At 41.0% G+C, this 22324-nt stretch overlaps 1 long non-coding RNA gene across 1 annotated transcript; it reads right to left on the bottom strand.

Annotated features, from left to right (window-relative positions):
* Positions 1–3423: 3423 nt before the first annotated feature.
* Positions 3424–21818, bottom strand: LOC101953140 (uncharacterized). Its single transcript, XR_006175966.2, has 3 exons — positions 21034–21818; positions 13877–13955; positions 3424–6903 (listed from the first exon to the last, which is right to left on the bottom strand). It is a non-coding gene; the product is annotated as an uncharacterized LOC101953140 (long non-coding RNA).
* Between the last annotated feature and the right edge of the window lie 506 nt (positions 21819–22324).

Genomic DNA, 22324 nt, shown 5'->3' with positions numbered 1-22324 from the left:
TTCTGCTTGTGGCTCCATCGAAATCAATACTTGTGTACTAAGGTATTTCGAAATAGGAGTGGATCTGGAAGTATCTGACCCTGTATTTGCTTCCAAACATACACATTTTCCTTCTCTTCCCAGGTCTTTCCCCTAATCCAGATATATTATTTAATATCTATACTGCAGTATATCACCTGAAGGTCACCAGCAGGTTGGGTCCCATTGTGCAGGGTGCTGTACAGCCATATACTAAATGACATAAGAGCATACCATCTAGGTTTTTATGTTCTCCTCCTGACAGCAGACGGCTAGTGGATTTTGGAGTTGTTTTGGGCACATGTGTGTATGTCAAAGGGGTTAGTTATGTAGCTTGGTCCTGAGACTGATCTTTTGCTCCTCCAGCACAGCTCTACTAACTGCTTTCACTAACGAAGGGGGAGCAGTTCTGCTCCACCTGACAATTTTAAAACTGCGAAGTCTGAGTAGGTTTAACTTGCTTCTCTGGTAGCTTTGCATATGCTGAAGGAATGTGCCCAAGTATATATTTTGACACCCTCTGAAATCCCTTCGGCTCCAACAGAGTACTGCACAGGATGTAAGTTGGTGCAAAATTTGGTATTAATACTCTGGGTCAGATCATACCCACTGGTTCTGTCACTCAGCCAGTCATAGAGAGATGCCCCAGAATGTCATCTGGGGATTCTCCTAACAGGTAATCCCTTGACAGTGCAATATCAACACAGGATGCCTTCCTGCTCGGGTATGGTAATGACTGAGTGAGAAAGGGGGCATGACTAGTGATTCCCAACCAATGGAGTAGTTTTTTAGGGCCAGTTCTAGCTGTTATAATCTCGAGCAGCCTGTAGGCTGCTCTAAATTACACTGATGGCTGGTTTAACACCCCAGTCAGTCCCAGAAAAACATAAGGTGGCTTAGAGCTACTTTTCCCCTTCATATCCATATGTTTCACTGAGGACACAAGGATCTGATCCTCTGTGTGGAATAAGGAGAGAATTAGGGGAGAATTTGTGCTATATAGCTTTAACATCATCTGAATGCTTTTGATCTTTCTGAATGCTGACTTTGTTACACAGTAATAATTTGGGGGGCCCATTTCTTAATATATAAACCAGTTGCAAAACTTTTAAAATTTATTTTCTCCTTCCAGTAATGCCTACGTACAGAGTAAATTCATGTAGCGCCAACAGAGAATAGAAGAAGTAGGGATTTTTTTAGGGGAAGACAGAATGCTCTGTACTTTATTAGCAGACAAACTGACTAACTGCCCAAAGTGACAGACTTAGAATATCTGGATAACCCTTAAATGTCCTTTTATTAAGTTATTCAGAGCTTGAAGCACTTGCTGCATATAATGTACGGAAACAGGCTATAGAAACAGGCCTTTGTGACTGTGGTGCAGTAGCAAAATACTCTATCAGGGGAACATAAAACATTATGTTGTGTCTGAGAGGAGGGCTGTATTCTCACTTCATTCTCATGTGACGTTGCCTAAAATAATTTCAGCAGCAGTACTGTGTGGAATGCTTTCCCTCACCCCACAAATAATTTTTCCATATAGTGATGGTCTCTAAAACATTTCATTGTGGCTAGAGATGTATGGAGAAGGCATTTAATACCTTAAATGCTTTTTTCGCAATGTGGGCTTTGGGTTCATCATAACCACTTAACAGCGACATTTCTCAATTAAAAAATAAAAAGAATATTTGACTCCTACCAGAAACTGAGAAGCCTTAAAGCCCACCAGGGTCCTTGTGTTACTGGATTATGAGAAAATAGGCTTGTATTATCTACTATCCCCTATATGAGCAGCCTAAAAATGGATGTTCCTGAAATGCCCAAACTGTAAGATTCTGAATATTCTCAGGGAATTTTCAAAGGCACAAGGTTGGGTGTCCAACTCCCATTGTAAGTACCTGGTTTCCATTTGTGCCTTTTAAAATTGTCCCCTTTCCCCCAAAGTCCCTGTGCTCCCATCTATGTCTCTGTGGGACAGGGAACTTCACCCAAAGAAAGGATTCCTAAAACACCTATCACAGATGGCCTGATTTTCAAAAAAGTTCAGCACCCAAAAGCTCCCTTTTAGAGTAACAGGAGTTGTTGAGTATTGTGCACTTTTGAAAATTAGGCTTTAAATTGTGTCCCCTCTTGTCAGTATTAAACACACACAAGTGCTGGCAAGAAACTAACTGAAACTTTACTTCCTGGCTCCGGCACATGATCTGGGTCAGGGTTACAAAGGTCACATGTTATGGATGAGTGTGTCATGAATGCAGTGGTTACTGTTACACCCAGCACTGTTGCTGGGATCAGGTTGCGGGATGGAGTTAGGACATCCATTATAAAGCCCCTTTCCGATTAAAAAACAAATACAGTTTGTGGTTTTGCAAAACAACTATATTATCAGAAATGTCAAATTCTGGGGTGACCATTTATCTTTCAGTTGGAGTCAAAGGACCATAAAGGGGTAAATAATGGGATTTTTGCAACTGACTCCAATGCAAATGGTTTCAGGCCCTGGACACCTTTGTTTTAAAGAGCTTTGCTGGGTGCTTTGTTTTGTTTTGTAATGCTTGAGGATATTAGTATTGAGGAGAATAGGGAAGGAAATGGGCTTAGATTGAGTTTGGCAAGTTGAGTTTACACTGACTATTTTTTCTCCCTGTAAGGTGCCAGGCCATAAGTGAAGAATAAGGTCTGTACTTCCATAAGTGAGGTATGTCAACCTTGCATAAATCCAGTGGAACTAGACCCTGGGCTTCACATCTGTTGCACACATTAACTCCTCATTGTTTCCCCATGTTTAGTGTATTACAATAATGGTTTCCAATACACTGAACCTGATCCTACAATCCTCACACATGTGACAAGGTCTATCAGGTCTTCTGTGCCCCCTGCTGGAGGCATTAGTGACCTGACACTCCCCACCCAAGGAAAATCCACTCAGCCTGGGTGACCAATAGGACAGTCCTCCAAAAGCCTAGAAAGGCCAGGAGAAAATACTGACCAATCAAGAACCACCAGGTCAGTTAAGAAGGCTTGCTTGCTTTTGTTCTGGGGCAGATGCCAAGACTCATAGCAAGACTGATGCCAAGCTCACAGCACAGGCTACCCTGCCCCAGACTGGCTGCCAAACTTTGCAGACTAAAGCAGGGACTATGTGCAGTACCACTCATAGCCCTGAAGGGGGCACTAGACAGCAGCCCCCCCCCCCACCCACACACACACACAGGTGAGCAAAGTTCCCATTGATTTGAGTGGGAATTTTTCCCTAGAAAAGCCTATAGGATCTGACCCTTAATTATTAGTGGACGAAATAATATAACATAAAACCAAGATTCAGTAGGGTTCCGAAATAAGAAGAAAATAACTTTTATTTGTTTTTCTTTTTGAAAATAAGCACATAATAAATATACAGCGGGCACACACAAAGGTACATTACAGTTTCGAAATAAAACATTTGTCCTAGCAGTTATTTCCCATTTTAAGTACAGGGAACAGCACTGATACCTGTAAAATCTCTAAGATCAGAATGAACTCTTTAGTGGTCCACTGTACTTGTACGTGGCACCTTTCCCACTATGGCTTACCCCAGAGGTTCAAAAATCATGAGTCAGGGTCCAAAAAATCATGAGATGGGTTTCAAAAAATCAAGACACCTCCCCCCCCCCACAAGAAACTTCACTTTAGATGCTTTTTCTTTATTTTTTGGGGCTTTTTAGCCTTTATGATTCACTCAGGCCACATTTCAAGCTTTTTCTTCAGAATCGCAAGGGCTAGAAGCGTTTTTTTTTTAAAGGTGCTGAGATTCAAGTGTAACCTCTTGTCTCCGGGAGCTGGGGCTTTAAATAAAACATCAGATATTACGAATCTCATGATAAAATCCTGAGGGTTGGTGACAGTGCTTTACTAAGCTGCCCACAAAGAAAAATAGTCATATTTTACCCATGTATACTACGTTCCCATCTGAGGATCTCAAAGCGGTGCGCGGATCTAAATGAACAACACAGTGATGAGTTAACTACTGTTATCTCCCAGTTAGCACTTGGAGGCACAAGGCTCTGTATGGCTTCTCTGCAACAAGAGATGAGCTCTTAACTCTGGTTAACTAACTCTGCTTAAAATAACAGTGAAGACCCGGTAGTGAGGCTTTTAACTTGGTAGCTCAATTAAAGCCTATAAGGGAGCTTGGGGTGGAACTCAAGATGCTCCCCCGAGTTTAAAAACTGACCTGACACGTTGTCGCTGCGATTTTAATTTGAGTTAGCTAACCTGAGTTATGAACCCTCCCTCCCCTACCCCTTTTTAAAAAAGCAGTGAGGACATACTGCGTGTATTTTACCCAAAGCTACTGAGGAGCGCGGTGGCCGAAAAGAATCCAGATTGTCTAACTCTAGTTCAGAACGTAAACCCCAAACCATCCTTTCTGCCTTCTTAAGAGGTAGAGTTGTCCCAGGACAAACATTTATTTAGCCCAATTTTCAAAATACTCCCTACCCAACATTCTAACCTCTTTGGGAAAATCTGACCACGCAACTTGGTGTCTAAATGGTTGCTTCTGAGCACAACTGAAACTCTGGCCCATTATAACTGGGCTTATATATACATTAAGGTACTGTGCCGTATACCAGTGTGGTACAATGTTTACAGAAAGTGGGCCAAATTCTCCTTACACTTGTGTAATTCCATCGGCTTCAATAGAGTTACTTCTGATTTACACCAATGGAAAAAGAAATGATCAATTCTTTTTAGACTCTAATGTGGATGTTTATCTTTGTGAAAAAAACTATTGAACTGCCCCTAAACTCTATAAATCTGGGAAAATACAAACCTGAAACACACGACAGCTAGCAATTAACAGTGGGTCATAAAAATGTCCTGGAAGAGATTCAGATTTCTGTTGAATTTCATTGCTTTTTCCATTTGAAATCTACAGTATAACGAGCTTTTAACATAAGATTTGGGGTTGGTGTTTGTGGTTTTGCATATTTACTTATTGTGTCTTCCCTGATAAAGTTCTACATGCAAAATTTCACTATGTACTGCAGATGTTTGGTAAAATGAATATGAAGACAATAGTTTTCAAACTGAAATATTGTGGCTATAGTCAAACTTTAGCTTAACCCTAATAAGTGAGTTTGCTCCATCTTCAACCTAACCTGTATTCTCCTCTCCAAAACTTGGCCAGTTGTTCTGTTTGACAATGTGGCTTTCTGAAGAACATGTTCCTTAATCTAAACCTATAGACTCTTCTATAACTTTTCTTTGTGTGGGAAATATGGATCAATTTCCTACAATGAAAACTATACAACCTAGCAAATATTTTAACCACCACACTACTGGCAATTGAAATATTTGGAGTATAGGAACTCAAGGAAGGAATAAAGAACTAAAATTGTGCAAGACTTTTTAAGGCAATTTGCATGGGTTGAGTGGGGAAGCGAAGAATGTTTTCCTTAGGGCATTTTTTTTCAGCCTGAAATTCCTGGACAAGTGAACACATAATTTATCTTTTTCTTCACTCTCCACCCATCAATTTTTCTCCCCCCCCACCACTGTTTAAAATCTGAGGTCGACTGCTGCTATGTGCGTTGTTCAGCCTTCCCTGCCCAGAACGGGTGGTACAGGCTTCTTAATGTTCGGCAGGAGAAAACGTAATCAGAAAAATAATTGTCTCCATTGCAATGGAGGGGGAAAAAATGGGGCCCAGCATGCATGATGGAACACGCAAGGACCACCAGAAAAGTGCTGTGGAGTTGGAAGGTGGTAGAACTCCTTTTAGAACAATCTGCTCCCAAGGCGTACCTCTAAAAAGAAAAGGAATCCAAAAAGAGTGCTGAAGTGCCAGAATGCACCGGCTAATAACTTTAAATAGTTCATTGAGTCTTCCGGAATTTTTTTTGTTCTTCTTCAGAAATAATCTGCTTACATCGTTAAGACCTTCAGCTAAGCCCGGTAACACAAATTACCAGATGTTGTATCCCCTTGTTTTTTCCATCAAAAGACCAACCACCAAGCTTGTTGAAAGAGAGAGGTCATTGTCCCTCCCTGGCAATAAAACTATTTTTGCAACTCCTAACAAATGAAATGAGAATACTTTTCAGCTGTAGAGGGGATCCTATCTCCTACTTCTTCCAAGGCTCCCCGTTTGGCTTTGTTATTTTCTAATAATGCACTCATGTGTAAGCTAATAATGTGAACAGAGGGAAAATGAAGAGACTAAAAAAAAAAAAGCAGAATGAATTAGGGCAATTGAGGTCGCTCTCTTTCATTTTTGCTGGAAGGATTGTAGCCCTAGTTTTTACCTTATCGCTTATTACACAATTTATGATAAAATGAGATGTGATTCCATTCTTATTGTTGTGCTATAGCCTATTGAACATGCATATATAGAATTCATTTCAAATTTAAACACTATCTTAATTATAAATTGAATAAAATGGACAACCTATCAGGTTCCCTAAATTGCATTCTAACAAATAATTTCACTTTCCATTACTTTTCCACCAATGATATATTGGGCATAACAATGTTGAACATACATCCTGTTCCTTTACCTTAATTGTGCCAGAGATTTTATTGTATGACAACTACTTCTCTGTGTGCATTTGTGTTGTTTACCACTCGTGTTCCACCAAGTGTGTGTTGTAGATTTGCAGTACAGATACACAAAACCTCTGAGAAATAGTTCTGTAAATGCTGTGGTTTTTAAATCTTAATCTACTACAAATTACACATTCTGTAGTTATAAATATAGATCCTCGTTCTGATCTAATTTTACCCCACTTCTACAACTGTGACACTCCACTGGCATCACTAATCATTCCTGATTTATGCAGGATTTGAGATCAGAATCAGGCCCAGAAACTGTCGGTGGATTGGAAAGACTTGACTAAAATAGATCTAAAAAAAAAAAAGTATAGATAGTGTATCAGTCCAAACCAAGTGCATTTTTATAAAATAATTGGATTTTACAGGATATTTTGCAAAGTAAAATGAAAAAGTTGTCTGAAGTTTGCCACTAACTTCTCGGTAGCACTCTAAAAATACTATTGATGCTAAAAGAATATGATAAGAGATGAATAAACGAGAAATAACTAGCAGGGTAAAGAAGCAGAATGTAAAGAATGAAGCAAGATAATTTTGTTGGTTTCTTTTGAAAGTCTGTAACTGAGTTTTTGTTTTTAACATATAAACCTACGTTCAGAATCTACCCTTCTTTACCCATTGCTTGCTCAGTGGTTTCATTGGCATTACACTGGTGAAACAGAACAGATTTTGCTTCTTTTTGCTTATCGTGATCTAACTTTCTAGATAAACATACATTTATATTATGATTTTAAGTTCCAAATGTAACTTCTGTAGAACATGATTTTACATTTAATACAAAATATGAGACACACAGGCTTAGCTATTTCTAACTTTTACATCTAATCTGTCACTTACTTTGATTTGAGGTACATGTTTCAATGGGCTACAAAGGCACATGTATTACCTTATAAAGTCTTTGCTATGTTATTGAACTAGGTGAGTTTTTGAACACAAATCTGTAAAAATCAATTGTACTTTTCATACTATGTAATACTACAAAACATTTAAAGTCATTAAGGTATGTTACATTTAGGCTGTCATCTGACATTACAGTCCTTCATTTTTTGAATCAGAACAAAGTTAACTCATTTGAACAAATACTCTGAAACTTTTTCAAAAGAAAAACAAAACAATTGCATAATTAACAAATAGTCACATTGTTATTTTAGTGCATTTTCTATAAGTGATCAGTATTGAAACCACTGTCTTTAATCCATAGTCCTCTCCCTTCCTACTGTTTTGTTTGTATTTATTTTTGGTTTAAACGCATTGGCTTTTCCTTATCATAACTTACTTACAGTTCTGAATAGTATTAAAATAGCATAAACATAAATACTTGTTGCATCTAAAAGAACAGCTTTTTTTCTTCTGAAATTTGAAAATAGGCCATGCAATCTAATAGTCTCTCAGAAATTCTAGGAGCAAGTTGCCACAGCCCCGCAATGTAGCACCGAAGACACTTCTGAGCATTACAGATGAAACTATTCCTTTTTATTTTTTTCCCTTTTAGCAGAGAGTTGCCCAACACACACAAAAAAATACAATTTTAGTCCATTTTTTCCCCAATTGAAATGATTTGCTATCATTGTTACTCCATCTTTTATCTCCCAAATAGTTTCAACTCTGTTAATGTGTGAGTGTACTCTTTTTTTCTTATCAGGCTCTCGGCAGCATTTGTGATTCATAGCAGTCATCAAAGTGATAATAAACTCATTCACAATACTAACAAACATGGGGCTCCCAGTTATTTACGAGGCAAATTCACTGCAATGCTGGGCAGTGGAATAGGGGAGAATCAAGATGGTGTTGATTGATAAATTGACAGGTTAATTTACAAGTGGATAATAGGAGTTAGACCCAGGGGGAGCGAACGCAGGCCGATATTCTAGCTTGGTTGCACTGCCATCTGTCTTATGCTTGGGAATCTGCAGGAGCAATGCTAGTCAAGATCAAATGCACACACATTCTTCCTCAGTTAAAGACAAAGACCCCTATTTACTGCAATTTTAATTTGTTTGCTGGAGTGACACAGCGCACAATGGACCCCCAAATGTCATATACCCAATACATTCTCAGAATTTCTCTTCATTTAAAATTTTAACTGTTTCTAGTTGTTGGAATACTTTTGTGCGTGTGTCATTTTAGCTGGGGACTCCAAGGAATATTTTTGCAGATTATAGGAGAATGATATGTATTCCTGCAATTCTATTGTTCAATATGTGAATGTAGTCTTTGTTTTCTATTTAATATGCCTATATATGCTGTACTTATAAAGGTTATAGATTACACAAGACTCTGTTCCCCCCTTTTTTTTTCCAGCTGATAAGCCTGTTCTTGAGAATTCGTTGTTTTGCCAGCACCTGTACTGCTAACAGGAATTTAGCTTTATATGCCCAGTATTTATTGTCTTGGTATAGAACACTGTGCAACTTTTGTCAGTCTCCCTAGTTTTGTCATTCCAAAGCTGAAGTATCATTTTTAAGGCACTCAGTCATTGGTTTTAGGTCACTGACTATTGAACTAAATTGCTCATTGCCTTTCCCAAGCTGACCTGAAATTTGATGGAATTCAAGATCAAAGAACTATTGTCATTATGCAACTTTGAAGTTAATAAATTCCTCTCTTGCATTAAAGAAGTTTAATTCAGAAAAAAAAATGAGAAAGGAAAAGAGAGAATTTTCTTCCTGGCATTATAAAATATAAACCTTTAAAAACAAAACATTGTTTTTATCAGTGACATGGTCTACTTGCAAGCTATTTAATTTTCAGCTGTTTTACTATAACTCCAGAACAGATGTCTAAGCACTGATTCTTTAAAATCAGGGAATAGTACTGTGGGTCTATATCTGCTACCATCCCCTTCACGAGCAGCAGTGCATTATATTTATTCTTTGCCAAATCCCTAAGAGCTTGAGGTCTTGAATATCTGGTCAAACCATGGACTCTAGGCTCACATTTTGTAGCACACAATTTTAGTGGGATAAAAGTACTGGTAAATCAAATTGCTGGGTTTATATTATACTAAACTGGGCATTCAATTAAGAAATATTTAAAGCGCCTCTTAGATCCAGATTCTGCAGTGACTGTTACTCTGTGCACCCCAATAAGGGGAAAAGTCAGTGGGATTGTACAGAATGTCAATCAGAGCAGCTTGTTTGTCGTGAGTCATAACATTCTAAATGAAGCTCTGAAAGCCTTCGGGGCAAATCGTGTCCTCCACGCCTAGCCCAAATAGAGGGACTTGACACAGGGAAACTCTGCAGGGGTCAGTAGGAGGAATCATCTTTCACCTGCATAGGCCACAGACCTGCTCTGTGGTGACGGCTCCAGGAGCCTGTCCATCATAGGGGTAAATAGCTGGTGATAATAACAAAGGTACCGGTCTTGCTGTTGCTCACTCCAACCCCCATGTCAGCACATAGGAGCCCTCTCCGACCCTTTATGTATAGTCACAGTATACAGGATCGTGCCCGCACTACTCGATGAAACTACATAGTTTGCTGATCCTACACCGGTCAATGAAATAATTCTTTCTGTTGCATGAAATAGGGTGAACTGTTAAGAGAATACATGTGCAGCCAAACGCACAAGGGTGTTTGCTTTTGTAATACTTTAGAATTGCTCCTGAAAAAGGACAAAAGCTGCTACTTTCTAGGTACCTAAAATGATAAGTTGGGCTTTTAAAGAAATACACTTTTTAAATACAATTCTTTCCTTTTCCTCTTTTTACGTAACAACTGATTCAAGAAGCCTTAATGGGTTAGACATCCAAACACAATGTGCCAGATTCCTTCCTAGTGTAGCACTCCTGAATTGGAAAGTAAATTCATTGTGATACACCAAAAAAATGAATATTTATTTATTATCATCCTCATCAATGTATTATCTGAGCCACTATACTTAACTAATTTTCAGTCTTCTGTGTGCACGTGCTTTTGTAGAGTATATTGAGTGCCTTTGAGTATTTAAAAAGGCACATTTTCTTTTTGTGATAGCCAATTTTTATTTTAAATTATATGTGGTTTTCCCAACTAGATTTGTTCCTTGGCTCTTTTGAAAGTTGTTAGAAAATCTCCTGCACGTTTAATTGAAAATTAAAAATGATTTTAGAAGCATTTCAGAAGAATATTTGGAATCATGCAAGCACTAAAAAGTTAGGCTTTTTTCCTAAAGGGAAATAAATAGACACACATATATAGCTATATAAATGTAACACTTGAAGGTTTTTAGCTAGGTATCGTCAGTGATCCTGAATTTCTTGAACATAGTAGTAGTAGTATGGAAACCTACATAGTGAGCAGTTACTAGATTTCCCCTCCTTCATATTGACATCATCATCATAAAAAAAAATCACTTCTATGAGGTGATGAGAAGTTGAAAAGTACAATAAAGGATCTATGGCCCGCTCGTTCTGGGGCCAAATTCATGGCTGGTGTATGCTAATATAGGCAGAGGCCCCTAAAGATGGAGAAAGTTCTGGTTGGGGTAGCAAAGCATCTACAACGTCCATTTACAGTGTACTTCCTGCTTCTCTCCTGTAAATGGAAGCTGTAGATTCCCACTGACAACCATGCGATGAGGGCAGTAGCAGTAGGCCGATGCAGCAGTTCCCCTCCAAGGTTCCCACTGGCAGAACTTATGTGAATTCTGTTCGCAGTCACAGCTGTCCACCCTGGCAGTATCGTGGGTAGAGGATAGAGGTTGGTAACAATGGTGAACCCCTCTCACTACCCCGAAGACTGAGCTTTTGCAGTAGTATGGGCTTAATGGCTTCTTTTCTTTGCATCTCTGTATTTGGGCCCTTATTCTGTACAGGTGGATATCAGTCTATCGTTGTGTTTGATTGTGGAGTTTGTCTTGGCTATTTTCATGTGTCAGGTTTTTGAGGCAGGGACTTACTCTGGTTTCACAGTGCTTAGCACAACAGGGCCCTGATTGTGTCTGGCACTTCTAGGAAACACTATAATAATAATAATAATAACCTTAATAGCTAGCCCTTATATAGAGCTTTACAACAGTCGATCTCAAAGCATTTTACAAAGGAGAGCAGTATCATTATCCCCATTTTACAGATGGGGAAACTGAGGCCCAAGAAAGGACATGACTTGCCCAAGGTCACACAGCAGACCCGGGAATTGAACCTTCGGTCCCAGTTCAATGCCCTATCCATCTGAGGTGTGTGTATATAAATTCAGTGTCAGCTGAACTCAATTGAAAAGCACAAACATTCGAAAAGAAATTCTCTGTGTGTGTGTGTGTATACAGAGAGAGAAAAATGCTTTTTGAATGTTTGTGCTTTTCAACTGACACTGAATTTTTTGAGATATTGTTGTATAGCACTGTGGATAATATGAATTAAACAGGAAGGTGCAGTTGGGAAAAAAACCCACAACCATAGAGACTGACTGGGGAGTTAAAAGCAGAGAATATTTAGACTCATTGATTTTCATTATTACTTTCTTCTCATTCCATATGTCACATCAGGCATGATGATATTCTGCTTGGAAAGGAGATCAATGCAAGTAGACAGTACTGATTCTTGCTATGCACAAGGAGTTTCCAAAGTCAGCTGAGAGAGTGACCCTAAATTTGCTAGTACTCGGTATTATTTTTTTAAGTTCAGCCAGATAGAATTTTACTTTACACGAAGAAAAAAAGAGAAGCAAGAGAGAGAAACTCTAGCCTCATACAAAAAATGATTCTTTCTTAATTGAAACCTGTTTACAAACTTGGATGTTCTTTCCAACTATCATACTTCAAGATTGTCTTAGTTCCTCTTTATTATTCAAAATCATTTCAAATAAAAGTGCACATCTCTTCTTAGCAAACATATTTTATGACTCAATCCATGCAAAGAATGCTTTCTTCAATTGTGCACTTCCTAAAATAACATGTTGACATCAAATCATCCTGTTTTGAAGAGTTTGTAATAATAAATAATAATCAATGCTGCAGCCTGAAGGATGCATCGGTTATATTTATTTTACCCACAATCGAGCTTCTGTCTGTGTTGTGAATTTTTTCTCAGTAATTTTGCATATTTTGTTGTAAAGTGTACTTCAATCTAATTGGCGATGTGGTTACTGACTGCTGATTGAGACAAAATTACACTTTGCCTGAAACAAAAATTGAGTTCTATTATAGGAAATCTAAAATATTGCCCTAGTCCTGCTGGTCTGTTGGATGATGCTATTTATCAGGGATGAAGGAGAATTGAAGAACAGGTAGCACAAGGAAATAGAACTTGATGCAGAAACTGGGAAATGTTGCTTGGAATCAGTCTCAAATCACATGGGAAGAAGAACACAAAGCAAATCCAGGCGATGATAAAACCATTTTAAATGAAACTGCACATTCAGGAGATTGTGAACCTGTTTCAGCTTAAACTGGCTTTGAAAGGAGTGCTCATGGATTATTTTAGCATCTGGAATTTTGTTGTGTGGGAGTGGCAGGCAGAGAATTGCAAATTATTCAAAAGTAGAGTGTCCCCTGTTTCTGGACACTGCTGCACTAGAATGATGAGTGTTGGAGGAAAGCATGGAGCTCTTGGTTCTATTTGTGTCTGAAGCAGATGTTGACTAGGGTATCACACAAGAGGGGCTGCAGATATAATAGACATGTCCTCAATTATAAAAATTTTCCAGGGACATTTTGAGGGGAGAAAAGATCACATATGTCATTCTAAGTGAACACAGAAATTCCCTTTCAGAGAGTATAAAATTCCCCTCCAGCCTATGTCCTATTTTGAGCCTTTAAGAAATAGTATTTGAGCCCATGGGGAGAGAGCGCTTGCTAACTTGTAATTTCATATGATTTGAAATGTGGCACCTGCAGGCCTCGTATGTGGCATCACTTAGGAGAAACAGTGAATATCTGCAAGACTGGGTTGTCTAGCCAGTCGTCTTGAGCAAAAATCCCCCTTTGCATTTTTATCTTACATATGAAAAATACATAGGGGTTTATTTTAGCTGTAGTTGCTTCTATGTAGATGTAACTTCGGTAAATTTCTCTTCACCGTAGGGAAGGCAAAGTTCCTTCAGCAGTTTTATTCAATGAACATAAATGTTAGAGATATGTACCAAGTAAAAAGCTTACTGGCTGTCAGGCTTTATAGATTGGTGAGCATAGTTTCAAGAAACTGAGCTAGAAAGGATATAAAATAAATGACCAAATGAAACACACCACAAAGGGATCTAATTAGAACATGGTTGCTGGGGTCCCAGGAATACAATTTAGTTATAAACAACAGGGAGGATGAGGTGGTAGAGTGAATTAATGTACTAACCATTCATCTCTAGAGATTCAAGTTCAAAGATGCATGGTCAAATCCTACAGGATGAGATCTTTCAGATCCTACAGCAATCCTATAGATCAGAAGGGAAAAGAAGACACCGTATGTGAACATGAAACCACTCTGAAAAAACAGCATGGCTGGTTCTCGTTGCTTCAGTTCTCAGTAGGACTCAGCATTCACTTTTGGCTTGTCTAGACAGAAACTGGAACCAAAGTAAATAGGATGGCTGTGATTCACACCTTTAGTTATTTTGGTTCAGTTCTCCGTGTGGACACTCTTATTTTGGACTAAAAGTGTGCTATTTCCATGTAACTTAAGTCAATTTTTAACAACTTCTTTAAACAGAGGACAATAACCCAAGGTGTGAATTATCATGGATTCATTGTTTTGTTTCCAGTTTCTCTAGAGAGCAGCCCTGAAACACATTTATCATACTGTGTCCTCTGCAGCAAATTTCAAAACCTTTTCTGTTTTGTCCTCAGTTTGTTCCCTAATGGGTTGCGTGTTTTAAAGGGAAATGTTGATCTTGTGATAAAAGGACAGGACTGGGAGATTTGTGGTTCAGTTCTCAGCTCTGCCACCAACTTACTGTGTGACCCAGGGCAAGTCCCTTAACCTTCCTGTGCCTTAGTAAAATGAAGATAATATCATCCCCCTATTGTGCTCAAGAAGACACATTTAGGCATTGCACAGGATGTATCACACTATTATTGTTTGAAATAATTTGAGCCAGATTTTGCCACCTTTACTCATGCTAAGTAGTACCTTACTCTGCAAGCTATACCACTGATTTCAATGGGACTTCTTTCAGAGTAAGGTAATACTCAACATGGTCAGGGCAGAACGTGGCTCTTCTAGTTCCTCCCTGGTCTCACGTGCTGGGTTTGGGCTCAGGACTTGGTTCATGGAGATGCCAAATGACTTTTGTCCGGGGCTAAGCCACTGACTTCAGTTGGCCATCGGGACACTCTGCGCTATGTAGGGCTGGGCCCACACTCAACTACAATGCACAGAGCATAGATGCCTGGCAATTAAAAGTTTTGCAGGATTCCTGTGATACTTTAAAACTGATTTCTGCCCCCCTGGAATCTGCTAACACAAGCTTGGGAAAACATTGCAATTGAAGGCAAAGAATATTTCTTTCATGTAACAGTGCCTTCCCATCCTACACCCCCCCACCTCCTGCCTGCTTCCCATCCCCCCTTTCTTCCCCCCCACTCCCCCAAAAAATCAAAGATTGGTCCTATTCAACTCCTTTTATTATTTTCTTCCCATTAGTTTTTGTCAGTCTGCTGATGGAGATCTTCTTTGTGGAGAGGAAAGTCACCTCTCTATCACTTGCAGTGCTCTCTCTATTCCTTTTAAAGAGTTAGTACCCTGTCAGTTACGAGGAACAAAGTCTTGGGGAATGAGTGGGTTTCTATCTTCTAAAGCTCTTTTGCTCATTATTTTGTAGAACAAAATTAGATGTTTTTTTCTTCTTTCATTTTCTTTCCCTCTCTCTCATTATTTACACCCATCACCTGCCTGGGTACAATATTTAAGGCAATAAACACTGCCCTCAGTAGACAGATGGAATTGAACAGGGATTGGCAGCAGAAGTTTCCAATCCATGTTGTATCCCTGAATTGTTTAGCCCTGTCTGTTCCCACAACCTCTCTAGGGTCATGTCCTTGAAAGGCAGGAGCTGGGCGATACTTAGAACATCCTGAAGACATAGGGCCAAATTCTCTGTTGGTGTAAATAAGCCGTGTCCATAGGCTTCAATTAAGTTATTTCCATTTACACCAACAGAGAACATGACCCATAAATGGCTCTTCTCTGTGGGCCTGATTCAGCCTCTATTAGAGACTGTAGCAAAGATCCAAGTGATTTCAGTGGAGCAGCAGCAGGCCCTATGCCAGGCAATGCTGGATGGCACATACGCTACTCCTGTTTTCAGACCCCCTTTCTGCAAAACCATGAATCTCTGGTGGGCAATGAAAACAAATCCCAGGCCGGGAGGTGAATATCATCCCCGTATTGTGCTCAAGAAGGCACATTTAGGCATTGCACAGGCAGGGGAAAGCATATCAGACAGCAGTATAGTGCGATAAAGGTGTGACAGACAAGAGTCTAAGAGGTAAGAGACTGGTCTTTTGGCGTTGGGACAGTATCTGTGAACTCCAATGGCTACTTACTTTTCCTGCATATACACTATTTGTAATAGAGAGATCAAATCAAAGTACTGGATTGTTATGTGGTGGCGCGGGGCAGGGGAGGAGTTGTAAGTTGAACAGGAAGAAGCATTGAACTACGGTAAGTGTGCAGGGCAAAAGAAAAGGTGTGTTTTGTGGTTTCCTTTGAGCTGAGGTGAAGGCAAAGAGAAGATTTAGTAGCTGTTTCTTGTGGCAGAAAATCATCCCTGATTGTTTTTAGAAGAGAGGCATGAGTCTCAAACAGATACAGTAGATCTACAAAGATAAATCCTGACCTGTTTGCCTGCTGGATGCACATGTCCTGGCTATAATTTTGTCATGGTAAAAATGTCAAAAGTCATGAAAACCTAGTAAAAATGAAAGAGAAAGGTCACTGACCCTTAGGGGCCTGGATCCCCTAAAATAATTTTCCAATTGTCTAAGGCAGGGGTCAGCAACCTCTGGCACACGGCTCGCCAGGGTAAGCACCCTGGCAGGCCGGGCCAGTTTATTTACCTGCTGACACGGCAGGTTCAGCTGATCGCGGCCCCCACTGGCCGCGGTTCGCCGCCCCAGGCCACTAGGGGTGGCGGGAAGCGGCGCGGGTGAGAGATATGCTGGCCGCGGCTTCCCGCCGCCCCTATTGGCCTGGGACGGCGAACCACGGCCAGTGGGGGCCGCGATCGGCCGAACCTGCCGCATCAGCAGGTAAATAAACTGGCCCGGCCCGCCAGGGTGCTTACCCTGGCAAGCTGCATGCCAGAGGTTGCCGACCCCTGGTCTGAGTGGCTTCTGCTCCTTCTGCTAGCCAGTATCTAACCCTTAATTCTTAGTCTCCATGGACATTGGGCCTTTGAAAAGCTCTTCCTGGGAAGGATTTTGTACTGCACTGCTTCTAGGCCTAGTAATGACAGCATATGCAAATGACACCCATACCCCTGGCCCTGCTTGCCTGGTTCTGATTAACCCCATAATCTTGTCACATTTTACTCAGCTCTTCAACTACAAACTCACTTTCTGTCTCCGGGATACACAGAAACACACATCCATGTCAGAGACGCATCTTTTCTCTGTGAAGGACTTTTTTCCCCCTTCAGAAGCTCCTTTTATATTGCCATGCATATAATGCAAACCCTGATCTTCACCATTTTGTTCCTATTTTCCACCATTAGGCCAGGAATCAGATCAAACGCTCCATCCCCGGGGTAAAACAAATGGGTTATGCCACACAAAGAAAGAAACAGACAGTGACTGTCCATACAGGATCAAAAGATCTCTCTTTAAAGGGAAAAGAAGAGGCTGCTATCACCTTAAAACTAATGGCCTTGCAGCCTTGCTAAATTAGATCTTACTGTCAGACAACAGATACTGCAGCATGTCAATTCCTGGCTAGAATACACCAGAATCATCCTTTACCCTCCTTATCTGAACTAAACTGACCATTTTTCAGGTTCAGATCGGATTAGATCAATCTTCCCTCCAAACATGCTCCAGGCTTTCTTTTGTGCCCCACAGCTTTCCCTGCCTTCGAAGATCAGGTGGCTGGCTCTCGGCAGGGCCCAGCGGCTGCTCATCTCAAACTTTACACTTTCTCTGGAGCTTCCCCATTAGTCTTGCCCCACAGAGCATGGCATGCTGCTGCCAGGAAAGCCCAAAGCCACCCAAATCTATGTAAACTCTAAAGCTTCAGGGCACCCAGGGCTCAAGTGTAAGTAACAGGGAAGTCCTAAAGTGACGTGAGAGTTGATTATAACGATGGAAGTCTGGGGCTCAAGCCAGTGGTTTGTCACTATAGTTCCTCCTCATGCTGCTGCTGCTGGAATCAAGGAGTAGACTGCAGCCTCAGACTGAAAATCTGGGGTGAAAACTGGCCCCAGTGAAGCTGATGGCAAAATTCTCATTGACTTCAATGTAGGCCAGGATTTCTCCACCCGCCCTGTGTTTTGAGGGTAGGGGAGAGGAGAAGGGATGATGCTTGGCTACACCCAAAGTGGTGTGGGAATTTTGCCTCATGCTTTGAAAGGGCAAACTCACCTGCCAGGAAACGTGCAAGTGGGTTTGCCTGTAGCAGGTCTACCCAAAGTGTGGAATATGTCCCCCTGGTGGAACATGAAAGGCCAGCTGAGGGGGCACAAAACCAGGGACCTGCAAGTTTCCCTCATGCTGCTCTGATACCATGGTGGGGTGTAAGGGGAGATGATTGGCTTTGTTTTAGAGAAGGAGGGGAGTGGCTCAAAAGTTTGGGACGGCTGCCCTAACGGGATTTCAAATAGAGAAAAAAAGTTTCTCTATTCAACAGCACAAACTATGTTCAGCCTTGTGCAGTCCCTGGGATAACCAACTTGGGTGAGTATGTCATCCAAAATAGTGGGATCCCTGGGTAGTATCAGGCCCAAGAGTTAAGATAATAAAAACTCTGTTAAAATTGTAGACTGTCACTTTAAATTTCCGGGAGGTTTCCTGGCCCTGCTTGCTGGCAGGGCCGGGGACATTTGTAGGGAAGCGGGCAATCTGGGTCTAGCATCCATCTGTCAGCAGCCAACCAGCCTAGAGTAAGGTGGGGTGAGTTGTGCCTCTCTGTTTTAGGGAGAAGCCTGCTTTGTCTCTCTCTGTTTTGGGGTTCTTGTGTGTTGTTGTTCTGAATTCTAAGAAATAAAGTAATGGTACATTGCAACCTTCCTGCAAGAGTATTTATGGTTTTATCTACCTTTTCTGTGTGCACTGTGAACATAATCATTACAGCGAGAGGAGAAGAGGGAGGAAGAGGAGAATTTGTTTGGATGGTTGCGGGGATAAGGATCGTTGACAAGTTAAAAAGCGCATCCATACTGAATTGGACTTGCTATATGATCACTAGCAAAACTGCTTCCATCTCACATTCAAAAGTAATGTTACGAGAAAGAAAATGCAAAAAAAATTCTCAAAGAGTTGAAATGATTTAATGCAAACTTTCCTTTTGTACAACGAAGCAATTTTTTTTCCGGGAGCCAACTCAGCAATCCGTTGTCCCTTAAGCAAAAAATGGTGAACCAGGTAAAGGGAAATTTGTTTTTTCTCCCCGGGAGCACTAAACAGTTTTTCATTTAAAAAAAAAAAGACTTTGAGCTTGAATGCTAAATTACTGCCTGATGTGCTGAAACAGTCAAAACAGAAAAAAGCCTAACTAACCTTTCACCAAAGTAATAAAATTCTCTGCCACTATAATGAGTAATATAATTATAACTTCAATTAATTATTCACACACACATACAGTACTGTACTGTATATATGGTTGGGGTCTAATTCTTATTTCATGCTGGCTATGAACTGGTTTAAAACTCAGATAACTTAGTGGATTTACTCTTGATTGGCACAGTGTAAGTGGGAGCAGAATCACACCCTTTGCAATAAAGTCTATTTAAAGACTGGAAAAGCGGTGAGGTTTCTACAAAATGTAGATAGCTAGACTTCCTCATTTCCCTTTTCTGAAATCACCTTTTTTGAAGGGAGTTTCCCCTCATATCTTCCTTCTGTTCAGTCTTGTAGTCATAATTCTACACCTCTTGCCATGGAAGTATCTGTGATGTCATGGATGTATTGTCTACAGCAGGGGTCGGCAACCTTTGGCACGCAGCTCGCCAGGGTAAGCACCCTGGCGGGCCAGGCTGGTTTGTTTACCTGCCGTGTCCGCAGGTTCGGCTGATCGCGGCTCCCACTGGCCACGGCACGTCCCAGGCCAATAGGGGTGGCGGGAAGCAGCAGCCAGCACATCCCTCGGCCTGCGCCGCTTCCCGCCACCCCCATTGGCCTGGAGCGGCAAACCGCAGCCAGTGGGAGCTGCCATCAGCCGAACCTGCGGATGTGGCAGGTAAACAAACCGGCCAGGCCCACCAGGGTGCTTACCCTGGCGAGCCGTGTGCCAAAGGTTGCCGACCCCTGGCCTACAGAATCCAACAGGAGGAGAATACAGACTGGGCCAAATCATCCAGTCAGGTTTATTTTTTTCATTTGGAGGAGATTAAAACAGTGGAAATTCTAGTGACTTAATCCATTTTTATTTGGATACGTATGTGAAGATTGAGCCTAAACCCCATGCTCCTCCTCAGTTCCTCTCATGCTATAGAAACCTCCCATGCAAAATGGAGGCTACACACTTTTGAAGGATAAAGTGTTGCTGTACTGTATGAGAGCTAAGGCACTAGTTGCTCTTTGTGACCTCCTCCTCCTCCTCCATTCCCCTGTAGGGATTTTGCCACCCAAGCAGTGATGTAGTTTTGTAGGGAGTCAGCAGTCCAGAGGAACATGGGTCCCAAGGAAGTCATGTTGTCATGAATGAGACAGGGAATGGGAGAAACCAGGCAATAGTGCTGAAGCACCTAAGTATGTGAGCGAATGTTCCAGCCACCTGAAGATGTCCCAAGATCTGACATTCCCTGGAAATGTTGGAGGTGCATGCTCCTGTTCCATGGTGAGGCACTCCCCAGCAGGATGATTCTACATAAACTCCATGAGCTTCAAGTCTGGACTTTCCAGCCCGTATGCGGGCTATTCTTCACAGAAAGGGATAGTTTTGGGGGGGTTTTCATTGCAGAGGGGAAAAGCCTCTGCTTAAACAGGAGGACTTAAATTCTGTGCTTTCCTACACTTGGACAACTCCTTGTAATACAAAACAGGATTTCTGGGATGTAAGTGAGGGCAGAATGTAGCACAAAGGATTTAAGGTTTGGGGAGGAACTGAAAAAAAATGTTTGCACAAAACTCGGCAAATCCAAACCCATGAGCATTGCTCAACTTTAGAGAATGACCAGCCAAAACCGGAGGGAAACATGACAGACGCTCTTTGTCTCCATCAGGCTACCTTAATAATTCTGCCAGATCTTCCCTCTGGGCTCCCTTACTTAGGTGAATTAATTGGGGAAAGGAGCCTGCTTTATAAGGTTCTTGAACCCACCCATAAATCCCTCCACCAATCATAGCCCTCTGTCTACTAACCTGCTTTCCAAATGGCTTCTTTCTCACGCGATCAAAATCTTTCCCCAGGTGCAGATCCATCAGAATCACCAATAAACCCGAACCACATGCCAAGGAAAATGGAAGAGTTCAATATTTAGCACCTCGCAGGCTCTCATTTCAAAGGACATGCTACAATATGGTCTTGCTGCTGCATACCTCCATTCCCATTGCCAGATTCCCACCCTATAAACTAGATTCATTCCAGATGAATCTCAGTCCAGGCATGGAGATAAAGGACAAATAATGCTGCTGGAGTGATTGAGTGAGACAAGGAAAGGTTAGGTTAGGTAGAGTGAAAACCATCTGTCCAGCCATGCTCCAGCTTACAGGAGTTAAAGAGCCCTCGTCATTACATTACCTTGTCCCTCTCCTGAAAGTGGAAAAGATTCCTCTGCTCATGAAAAAATATACTGCCATATTCTGTTGCCAAGGTCAATGAAAAATGGTAAATGTATATGGCTGCAGGGACAGGTACCATCTCCTACGGTACAAATTATCTCTCTCTCTCATTCTAGTGTAGACATCTCTATTTGGTCTCTAATACAAGTTCCTGCCCCTGGAGATAGTACCTGAAACTCTCCAAAGTCCATTTGATGGAAAGCCATTCTTTTTTCAGTCCTTGAATAACGAGTCTCTTGGGAGAAAAGTTTCACACTAGTGAAGTCAATTGCTTGTTCTTGACCATTCTCTTCCTGCAGTAAAACTATGTTTCTCTCTACTAAAGAGGCTAGCCACCTGACTTTATGGGGCTTCTCAAAGTCTGGACTAATTGAGAGGACATTTATGTAAATGGATCATACGATACAGGAATAACTTCTCAGATTCCTCATTCTATACAGTATAGGAAATCTTAGGTACTGAGATGGTGTTAAACTGTGGTATAAATATGAAGTACTATCCTGTTGAACTAAGGAGACAGTGGATTTCTTGTTATCTTGTTTTAGGCAATCCTAAATTGCTTTGAGTTTTCCACTTGTGCACTTCCAAGAAGATATTCCAGGCACTTGTATCTACCAATGTAGATTTCTTTCTCAGTTCTTTCATTTTAGTCCAGTCACCAGAGTTTAAAAAACATTACATTTATCACATAAATAAAAGGTTTTCCTTACCAATATGCTGTTTGTTTCTGAGGTTGTTTAGGGTCTTTTTTGACCCAACAGGTTTTGATCTGTCTCTGAGTTAAAAATGAAAATAAAATCTGGATTCCTACTCAGACTCCCAGTGATCATTAAAATCCATGATTCAGAAGGCATGGAATCATAGAGGCTGG

The sequence above is a fragment of the Chrysemys picta genome, chromosome 10 (genome assembly GCF_011386835.1).
Source record: "Chrysemys picta bellii isolate R12L10 chromosome 10, ASM1138683v2, whole genome shotgun sequence".
Lineage (NCBI taxonomy): Eukaryota > Metazoa > Chordata > Testudines > Emydidae > Chrysemys > Chrysemys picta.
Note: the sequence above shows the minus strand (reverse complement) of the source record. Positions and strands in the feature narration are given on the sequence as shown.